Genomic DNA, 10,994 nt, shown 5'->3' on the forward strand with positions numbered 1-10,994 from the left:
CTGAGATAGTTATTTTTATCAGTATCAGTTAATACATAATAGATTATGATTTTACATTTCAGCTCTAAAGCATGGTTAATGTGAGTCTATTCTGCCATGCGTGTCCAATATTAGTACACTGGTAATTCAATCTTTGAGTCAGTTGGGGTCAGTCTCAGAACCATGAAATACTACTCAATGTGATGCTGTCCTACGAGATAATTTCTAGTGTGTAGCTTGCCTTTTCCAAGTGATACTTCTGTTTCATGTGACTGTTTTTGAAATTTCTACTGTTGATATGTCATTAGAATTACTAGAGTAGAAGGTACTCTGTATTAAATTATTTAAAATATCGTCAACTTCATAGTAATGCAATATACATTCATAGTAATGTGTTCTTCTTTACTCTGGTATCTATTGGGATGAATAGAGTTAAACCTAAGTTAGGAAACACCTCAAAATTAAAATTACCAGGAACTCTCGTTCCCAACCAGTGGACTGCAAAACAAACTTTAATAATCTCCTGAAAGAAGTCTCTTCTCACATTTTATGAGGGTGGAGAAAAGACAGACTTGAAGATGGTACAAAGGGAGAGGAGAGCCCTCATATATCAAGAAAAATCTTCAAGGCTAGAATGACACTTCTTACAGTATTTATATGAGCTGTATAAAGACTTACAGAAAATGTGTGTGTAGACTATGTCATTATCAAAGTGTCTGGCCATGTTCTGGCTAGCTAAGAAGCCAATTTGAGAAGGAAAATTTAATAGGGCAGAGATGGATAACATGCAGCAAAGGGACATTTATTTTCTTTCTGTCATCCTGTTGCATGATGGGCTCAGTTTTAATGATACTCCAATATACCCTAAGCACACTATTATTAAGGAAAAAAATATTTGGCAATGTGGAAAATATATGAGAGATGTGCTCTTTCTATCAATAGCTTGACTAATTGGATAGAATCCACAGCAAAGTGAATTTGCCCTCTGGGTCTTCCAGCAAAATCTCTCATATCGTTTTCCTATCCCTCAACTCAAATAGAACAGTCTTGTCTTAAGTGTATTTATTTAAATTATTGTTTTTTTCAAATAAATACCCAAACATATTGCCAAATGCGTGTGAATGTGCGCCTACCACCCCTGTTCCACACATAACCCACCTTTGGCTGCCTCAGAGGGCAAAGCATGACCGGTGCTGCTGTGTTAGTCAGCTTGGGCTGCTATGACCAAGACCGAGTGGCTTAAACAGCATTTATTTCTCACAGTTTTGTAGGCTGGGAAGTCCGAGATCAAGGTGCCAGTGGATTTAGTGTCTGGTGAGGGCCCTTTTCCTGGTTTGCAGATGTCCATCTGCTTGCTGTATCCTCACATGGCAGGGAGAGAGGAAGGAGGGAGGGAAGGAGGGGTTGGGGAGGGGAGGGAGAGGAGGGGAGAAGGGGAGAGAGAAAGAGAGAAAGAGAGAGAACTGTAGTTTTTTTCCTCTTTTTTCTCTTGAGGACACTAATCCCATCATCATGGGGACTCCATCCTCATGAGCTCATCTGAACCTGATTACCTCCCAAAGGCCCAATTACCCCATAATTCCACTGGGGTTAGGCTTCCAACATGTATTTCAGGGGGGATGCAAATGCAGTCTGTAACAGCTGCTGTAGATTAATCTCTACCTAATGGTAACTATAATAAATGGTATGTATTTATATATTAATAAATGGTATATTTGATATCAAAGCACCACACAACAGTGCAGATCAGAAATCAGATCCTTCATACATACTCAACACCGAGAAAAATCCTAAGGACCTCTCTGATGAGTTTTAAATCAATACACATGGAGTTACATTAAAGCAGCTACAGAAATAATGGAATTATTCTAGTAAGAGGTTTAATTAGATATGCAAAAAAAACCCCAAAGATTTATGAGAACATGAGGAAACCTTCATAGAGTTGAGTGTCACCAAGTCTAGAACTGAGAATGTTCGTTTATCAGCAGTGCTGGAAACCTCAGAAGCAGCAGGTCAACCCTAGCGCTCCACAATGAATGTGAAGTCAGGTCAAGTCCGACTGTCTCTGCTATCCATCCTAACATCTTCCAGGATGCTCAATATTCTGTTTGTGCTGTCCATGATCACATCAGCAGGGCCTCCAAAAGTTCTGCAGTGCCCAAGAAGTTGCTGAGTTTACAGGCTCAGCGTGCAACCCCCCACTCAAAACCTGGAGACATAATTTGTCCACTGATTAAATAGCTTTTCTACCAGGGTGGGGTTTTACTATATCATTAATACACCTCATCTACGACTGGTCTTTAATTTCAAGGGCAGGTTGTTTTGAGCTCCACCATATCATTACTATGAGAGGTACTTCTAAACCAAGATAGCCAACAATGGTGCCTGCCCTGTCGTGTTTAGTTTAAACCCTCTGTTCCACTTGGTAATTACAGTGAATTCAGTTGGTCCTCTGTTTAAGGGACCTAGAGCTTTCTAATTACACAAATTAAGTAAAATTGTAGTAGGCTATTCATTTATATCAGTTCTAGGGAAACCAGGAGCCACTAGCTAATACCAATGATTTTTGCCAGTGAAACCATTCCTATGACTGATTTTGGCTCTGCCTCTCATTCCAGTATGCACACATTTCCCGTCTTTGGTGACTTAGTGCCACCACGTGGCCTATGACACTCAGGAATACCATCATCATTATTAAATCAGGCAACCCAGTTTGATAGCAGCGCTTCCCAGCATCAAACCTGGCCTACAAAGAAGAGCCACCGTAAGACATCAGGGCTCCTCTCACTAATGAATTTTGCACACCCCTAGTGAGGGAAGTAACCTCCGCACCTCCTAGGGGATGTATTTAAGGAGTGAGTAAGCAAGTCTTACACCGCTCTAGCATTCCAGTCTTCCTAAACCTTTGGACACCTTTCTTTACAGCATGCCAAGGAGGGTCTAGCAAGCACCTCATCTCCACTCTGTGTAGATCACTTTTGGGTCCAGGTTTTAGTCAGTGGAGCAAACTGCTAGGGCCCTCTGGCCACCTTTGCCAATGTTTTGAATACAGTGTTGTGTCTTAATTCACCAATAGCAATATTTAGATCCAATCCAACAGTATATTCCTTCCACTCTCGGCAGACACCTTAGGACCCACTCCCAGGTATGTTTCCAAGATTTCTAATGGCATAAACTGGCAAATCTTTGCAATTCTTTGTGTGTGTATTACACCTCCTCAGAGGTTACACTTTGTGCTTTACTGGAGTCTGGTCACAGGAATAGAAACAATGAGGAGTGTGGGGGGTGTTCCTAAGGAGGACCAGTAGTTCCCTAAACTGACAAAATTACATAATTACTCTGAAATTTTATCAGAGTAGGCCATTACATGGTCTCCTGGCAAGAAGAGACTAACTCTCCTGACTGGACGTAAAAGGCTGCTTTATGAGTAAAGGATACTTTGCAGAACATAGAAAAAGTCTCCCAGGTTTATCAGAATCAGCCCATATGTCCTCATTCCAACTTTTAGAGAACTCTCCTTCACACTTAATAACCTAACTTTAACATAAGGGACCAAGAGATACTAGGAATTCAATTTGTGTTATAATTAATCCCCTTTCAGGATTAAATACCAAGTTTGTTTTTCAGAATTCTATGCCCTGAAGCTACAGGAAATAAGGCAGCTTTTTAAAGGTAAATAATAAAATTATTCTGGTCCTTAACTAGCATCTCTGATGGGGCATTTTCTTTCCCAAGGTTCTCCAACTAACAAGGAAACAACCAACCAATGAACCTCATTATAGTTATTTTTTTCTAACACGTTCTACGGCAGCAGCTGTATTGACCTACCAAAGTTGTGCCCCTTCTATAGGCACTTGATTCTAAATGTCTACAGGCAATAATTTAAGTACCCAGTGCTGTCCCATGTCGTGGACTATCAATATCTCTCTAAGCAGAACATCACAACAGCACAACAACAGGTACAGATAACACAGAATCAATTCAGAGAACCCCTCCTTGAGGTTCTGCTCCTCTAGAACCACTTCCAGCACCAATTTCTGAAGTCACGGTTTTTATCAGAGAAGCCATTTTTACTCATGACATAGAACAAGAGATTTACTTTATATATTATATATATAAATATATAGGGATATATTAGCCCCTGCCCAATTCTGGGGTCTGTGGACAAATCTATGTAAACTGTTGCCTCTGAAGCTGGGTTGGGCTTGAAGTCTTTATGAAGCCAGAGAGCAGAGAAAACTGTAACTTGTGGAAACAAACCAGAATCCATAACACAAACTGGAAACAGAGTCTGTTTCTGACCTACCTGGATGATGCTGGAGGCCTGCAGGAAAGCTGGCATCTTTTACAAGGAAGCTGCTTGTGACCTAGGCCAGGACTTGAGATGTGCTGGGAGTCGGAGAGGCTGGGTTAGATGCTGCCCCAGGCCAACCACTGAATCAGCAGCTGAGTGACCACACACGGGTGCCATGTTACCTTGAGTTCTGTGCCCACTATCGGAGCATAAGATGTCTGCTTCTTCTCTTCCACCTTCTAAATCTTGAACCCATTTCTCCTGTGACCGAGTACAATCTAGAAATTCAAAAACTTGTCATTAAACAACTTTTGAACAAAAAGATAAAAATGTCAGCAATTTAATTTTTTGGAAAAATAATGGTAGTGAAAATCAGATAATGAACATATCAGAATCCATAGGATACTCTTAAAGCAATAATCAAAGGAAATACATAGCATTGAAAATTTATTTCAATAAAAGTAAAAAAAAAGAAATTATTTTAATCATCAATATAAAAAAAGGAGAAAAGAGAGGGGGGAGGATATAGCTCAGTGGCAGGGAACATGCTTACCATGTACAAGGTCCTAGGTTCAATCCCCAGTACCTCCATTAAAAAAATAAATAATTACTTCCCCCCTATAAAACAAACAAACAAAACAAAAAGCAAATTTAAAAAGTGGAAAAGAACAATGAAACCAAAAGAAAGCACAAAGAAGGAAAAATTAAAGATAAAAAAAAAGTATTGAACAGAAAAACTTTAAATCAAATTAATAAATCAAAATCCTGGAAGGTGGGAAGGAAGCAACACAGACCAAACACTAACTAGTGATCAAACTTAAATATGGAGAAAGCACACATTTATAAAATAAGAAATGACAAAGGGGAGAAAATCCACTTCCATCATGGCTGAATTAGTTTACGTGAGACCAGCTCTCATCAGACAACAACTATAAAGGCTTGGTCAAGGCATAAAATACAATTATTTGAAGGCACTTGAGAGAGAATGTAAGCATAGTGATTTGGGAGGGGTGTTAACACTTGGAAGAAGAGAAAGGCACAGGTTAATCTTCCCACTTATTATGGATTTCAGCCTTAGGGCAGGTCACGGTCTTCACCACCCAGGACGGCAAAGTCGCTGCTAGAAAATGTACATCCATTTTCATCTAGAGAGTTCAGAGAAACCACAGCCAACAGATGATGACGGAGGAATTTCAGAAGCAGAGAGAGGGAATCCCAAGCTTTGCGGAAATCTCTGCCCAAATCTCTGGCTGACACTTGGGTCATATATGTGTCAGGTAGACTCACAGCAGTCTACCAAAAAAAGTTTAAAAAAAAAAACAAAACTATATTGCAATGTCAATGCAATTCAAGCAAGATAATTGGCTGCTGAAGCTAAAAACAGAACAAAACAAAACAAAACACCTCACTGGGAGACTGCAGCAGAATCCAATCATAATATTCACAGTGTCCAGGAAAAAAATTTTACATTAGTTGCTATTCAAAGAATGGGGGTGGGTGGGAAGTATGACTCATTCTCAAAAGAAAAGACCATTGACAGAAAACAATACCAAGATGACCCAGATTTGGGAATTAGCAGCAGACAAATTTTAAAGCAATTATAACTAAATTTATGGTTATTTTAAAAAATGCTTGAAATGAAATAGAATGTGGAAAATAATCAAATAACTAAAAAATACAATCACTGAAAAAAATTATCATATGGGATTAACAGAAAAATGGAGATAACATGCCTGAGAGATGGCATTGAAGACAGAGCAAAGATAATGATGTAATCTGAAGAATTGAGGAAAATAAACCATTGAAAACAAATAACAGCCTCAATAACTTGCAGGGCAACATTGAAAGTTCTAACACATGTGTAATTAAAGTTCCAGAAAGAAGAGAGGGAAGAAAAAAATTAATTGCCATAAACGGAATATGAACTGATAATATTAAAAAAAAAAATCTAAGAGTCCTAGTTGGTGCTAGTGCAAATGCATTATCTGCATCAAGGTGATGAAATTCCACTGCCTTTACCTTGTCCAGACAAAACCTGAATAATGCGTAATGTTCTTGGCAGCACATTTTGAGGAAGTATTTCTACTACTTTTAATTTGTCTGCAGTTTTGAGTTTATAAAAGCAACATAGGGTACTGGGAAGTCATGACTCGTCTTTTAAGAAGCAATATTCAGACTTCTCTCTTTCTCGTATTCTGGACCTAAAAGTGGGAAGACAGAAAATGAGAGAGAAGACTGATTAGCACGGACAAGAGCTTGAGTTTGCTGGGGGTTGAGGTGTGTGTCAGTGAAGCTCTGAGACAGGGTTACTGGGTGAGGAAAGCTCCTCATGAATTTTCAGGATGGAATTATTCCTGCAGGTACCCCTCACTGAAGTGATTTGCTTGAAAATCTCATCCACTCATTGTGTCATTTGGGAAGCCACTTGTTTAGACACCTTCCCTGTGTGTGTGGTGGGTTCCCCTACTCATCTTTTCCACTTTCTGTCTTCCCCATCTCATGTGACAAACGATACTGTTTATCAGCATAGACAACATTCTTCTAGATACAGCTTCACGACCCCACCTTATACTTTAACATCTGAACATTTCTGGCTAAGGTTCTCTTTCCTACTATCTTTGGTGCTATCCTACTTTCTCTAAAGGATTTGTATTCTTTGTTCTTCAACTTGTAACAGAAGATTTGCATTTTTGTTCTAGTGGTTACTATTCTATTCTTTTTAATGCCTTTCTCTTTTTTTTTTGACAATTACTATTTTTAAGGATTGAATTTCTCATTTTAGATGATTTATGTTGACTTTAAATGCTATTATATCTTAACTTAGTCTGTATTATAACTATATTACAGTATTCTTTTGCTTCATGCTTGTTTGTTTTTCTCTGAGACCTTTTTTCTCCCCCCGTAGGTATGTGTTGCCTATTTGTTTTCTGATTATTTTTATTAATAACATGTGGGTTTATTTGTTCTTTTCTTTTTATGTTCCTGGCACTGTTGTGGTTTTTAAAGATTCCTAGTTTAATGGCACTGTCATCTTTTAGTTTAACCAAGTCCTGATCCTTTTTGAATATTTAACTTTTGAGTTGGTGGGAAAGTGTGTGTATGCCCTTCAGCCATTTTGTACTCTTGTTTCTCCACACTCAAAATTTATTTCTTTTACTTCTTTTCAACTTTTTCAGTTGGAGATGCTTTTAAGTCTCTTCCTTGTAAACTGTGTTCTGTGCTACAGAACAATAAAAAAAAATCTATTTGGTGTGGAATTCCTCTTACTCCACTTTAGGCTGGTCAATAATTCCCTATTTTCTCTTCCCTGAAGCGTTTCTCAGCCTGGCTTTAGGGCCACAAGCCTTGAACATTCTCTTGATCCAATTATGCTGAGGAATTTTATCATGTAGTTTTCGTTTTCATTTTCTTTTTACTGTTTTTCGATGAAATATTGGGAGGTAGCAGGGACCTAAGCAGCCACCAATGTCCCCAGGTGCCCAGAAGTTTTCGATTTAAAAACAAACAAATAAAAACAACCTTTATGTTATATTAAAGAAATGGAAACTGTGGAGTTAGGTTCCTGTGAACTTCTGCTCGCAATAGTTTCATCAACCAATCAATAAACAACCTTGTTTTACGCATGTTACTGTTTAAAGACGCCATACTTAATATAGACTGTTGATTCATTAACACTGAACTCATGGTCAACTGCACTATCACTCAAGCTCGAACAAAGCTTATCTAACACATGTATTTACTCTAAGTCACATCACACATTCTCATGCTTCGGAACACTAGAGACAGCACTACATTTTAAACAACCAAATCACCAACAAAAACACAAAAATGTGGAAAACATGGCATTAAATAGACTGTTAAAAGGATGCTTGTTTACAGTATGAGAGCTGACAAGTGAAGGCAGAGTGTCACCTTGTTCAAACTCAGCTGGGGATGTGCCTGTTGGGCACCCACATTTTTCTCCACACTGTGTGTGCATGTCTGTGATTGACCACGAAAATGCTGTGATTATTTATTTTGGGGTTTATAAATACATTTTATCAAGTAGGCAGATTTGCCAATATAGCATCCACAAGTAATGAGGATCATTATATATGTGCTTAGTTTGCCATATAAATTAGAAATCCTTGAGCAATAGAAAATGAGTCTTCACTTAAATAATTTTTTGAATTCTTAGTAAGTATATTTTTCTTTTTGGTCTTAACCTGTGGTCTTTAAATCTAACTGCAAGTTGGATTATCCTAGAAAGGAAAACAAGCAAATATTCAAACCAGAAAAAAATTATATCTCTGAACAATTGATTCAGAACAGTATGGCACTGGGCCAGGAATTAGTAGTTGTAAATGAAATTTTGTTACCTGAGAACCATAATTTTAGAATAAATGAGATTTTGTGCCATTCATGGATGTTGGGTGGACATACTGATTGTGAAAGCATCTAACCATATTGGCACACACTTTAACCAGTAAAGCAGATATAAACTCATCATGATAGTCCAAGAACCTCACCCTACCCATATCTACTGTGTATTCAAGATAAAACATGTAATTTTTTCAAGGAACACTTGTCCCATATGTTTACTTTGTTCTATCCCAGTCCACAAAGCAGAGTTAGAAGAATAAATATGATATGACAGCCTGTCCCTGGAGAAACCAATGAAGTGCATATCGTGAAGTGAGTGTCAGACCTCACAGTGACTTTAGCTGCAGGATTTAAATCCTTCCATTGTTCCTACCCAACTCTTCCTGATATGTTCCACTCTCATCTAGTGGTTACTTACTATGATCCTGTATTGAGTATGTGTACCCCTTTCTTGTCAGGGTTCCTGGACTAGCCTGCATCATGTAGTTTCCCTTTCCTGAAGCAGAAAATGATACTAACATAGGAATAGGGTTATAGAAAGGGAAGAGTGAGGGAATGGAGAAAAATTTGTTGACTTGACAACTTCATCTTTGTGGGATACATATATACTATAAAGTGATATTTGTTACCATGACTCATGTAATTTGGAAATAACTTGTTCCTCAACAATATATGCAAACAATGATAATGTCTTCTTTCTTTTTTCGTGTGAAGTCAATTCAATTATTTCACAAGATAAGGAGCATTTGTTCTGAGCCTTGGTGAGGCTTCATTTTGGATTATTAAGACAGTTCATTTTTTTGTAACGTCAAGTAAAAGTATTTCCTTTGTACTGTCTTCAGTGGATTTGGGAATAGTGCCACTAGACAACATGGCTTAGTATCCCAGCTTCTTCAAGTCTTGTGTGGCTTTCAACTTAGCCTCAGTGACCCTAAGTTTTCCTATCAGCAAAATAGTGACAATAATATAACCTCTCTCAAAGAGATGCTGTGAAATAATCTATGAAAGGTAGTTAGCACTATTTGTGACTCCTAGTAGGTACTTAAAAAGCGTTAGCATTGTTATTATTAATAGCTCTTTCATGTTCTTCCAAATTTCAACAGTGACAGAAGTGATGTTCTTAGTGTCAGTTATCTGGTAATCTTCTGGGTAAAGAACACTTTATGTGTGTGAGACTCCCCTATGGAAGCAGAGACTATTTTGTTTCTTGCTTTATCTCTAACATCTAGTATGTATGAAATAGGGAAACATATTGTAAATGGCTAAGGAGAGTAGTGGTTGGATCAGTTCTGCTAAAATTTTATATTTTCATATTAACCACTGCAGAGAGAACATGGGTTGAACAAGAGTGGACTGAGGGTTGCCAAATGCATTCCAGCTCCTCTTTTTCTCTAGTAAATGGTCAAAAGTACACCATCTACCGAACTCAATTCTGCAGGCTGTTTCAAATGAACGTGTTTTACTTTTTTAGAAGCTTTTGTTTCATCCTAAGATAGCATATGTAGCTTAGGCAAAGCTCCATTTGTTTCAAAATGTGGAAAAGTTGTATTTAAGTAATGGAGGAAAATGCTGATGGCTCTCCAATCTAAAGAACATCCAATGTATGCAATTTTATAATTACCTTCAGGAAAATAGAGTAGGGTGCAGAAATTCTGTATAATTTTGATAGTTATAAGTCAGCCTCTTAGACTTGATGGTCAACTGGCTGGTTTTCTTGTTATGCTCATGTTCTGATTACATAACTGAATGTGCCCTACTTTGAACCACTCTGGAATATCGCTGAAGGTGGCAGCCCTCAGTGCAACTCTTGTTCAACCCAAGCTCTCTCTGAGGCTCTCCAGTAATCATGCCTCTTTCGCATCAATTTCTTTAGGCAGCATGGTATTCTCCTACCTGGAAGTCACTCCTTCCTCGTAGGTAAAGGACCTGGAGAGGAAGGAAAAAGAAAGAAAGAAAAAAAACAGTAAAACATCAGTCAGTCCATATTTATTGAATTAATTTATCTGTAGAGAGGATCGAAAATCAATTAGAAAGTTGTCCCCACGTCATCCTGATGATCAGTTATGACCCAGAGGCTCTTGTTTGGGACTGCTCTAAAATGTTTCCATGCCGTAGCCACACTGAGGTTTCCAACTCTTCCCAAGAATTCAGATTCTGGAGTCGATCTGATAACTGTGCTGAAGAATTCAGAGATGTCTAAGAACACTCAGTGCTTAGTAAACATCACCTACCTTCTTCCAGACAGGCTCAGTCCAGTACAAATACAACGTGAGCCACAAATACAAGGAATGTGTAATTTTAAATTTTAATGTGTAACCGCCTTTAAAAAAGTAAAAAGTGAAACTAACGTTGACAATAT

At 38.1% G+C, this 10,994-nt stretch overlaps 1 long non-coding RNA gene across 1 annotated transcript; it reads right to left on the reverse strand.

The window, feature by feature from the left end:
- Positions 1–1,144: 1,144 nt before the first annotated feature.
- Positions 1,145–10,724, reverse strand: LOC141578244 (uncharacterized). Its single transcript, XR_012508384.1, has 5 exons — positions 10,529–10,724; positions 6,293–6,474; positions 4,827–4,891; positions 4,286–4,551; positions 1,145–1,334 (listed from the first exon to the last, which is right to left on the reverse strand). It is a non-coding gene; the product is annotated as an uncharacterized LOC141578244 (long non-coding RNA).
- Positions 10,725–10,994: the final 270 nt, after the last annotated feature.

Source organism: Camelus bactrianus, chromosome 7 (assembly GCF_048773025.1).
Source record: "Camelus bactrianus isolate YW-2024 breed Bactrian camel chromosome 7, ASM4877302v1, whole genome shotgun sequence".
Classification (NCBI taxonomy): Eukaryota; Metazoa; Chordata; class Mammalia; order Artiodactyla; family Camelidae; genus Camelus; species Camelus bactrianus.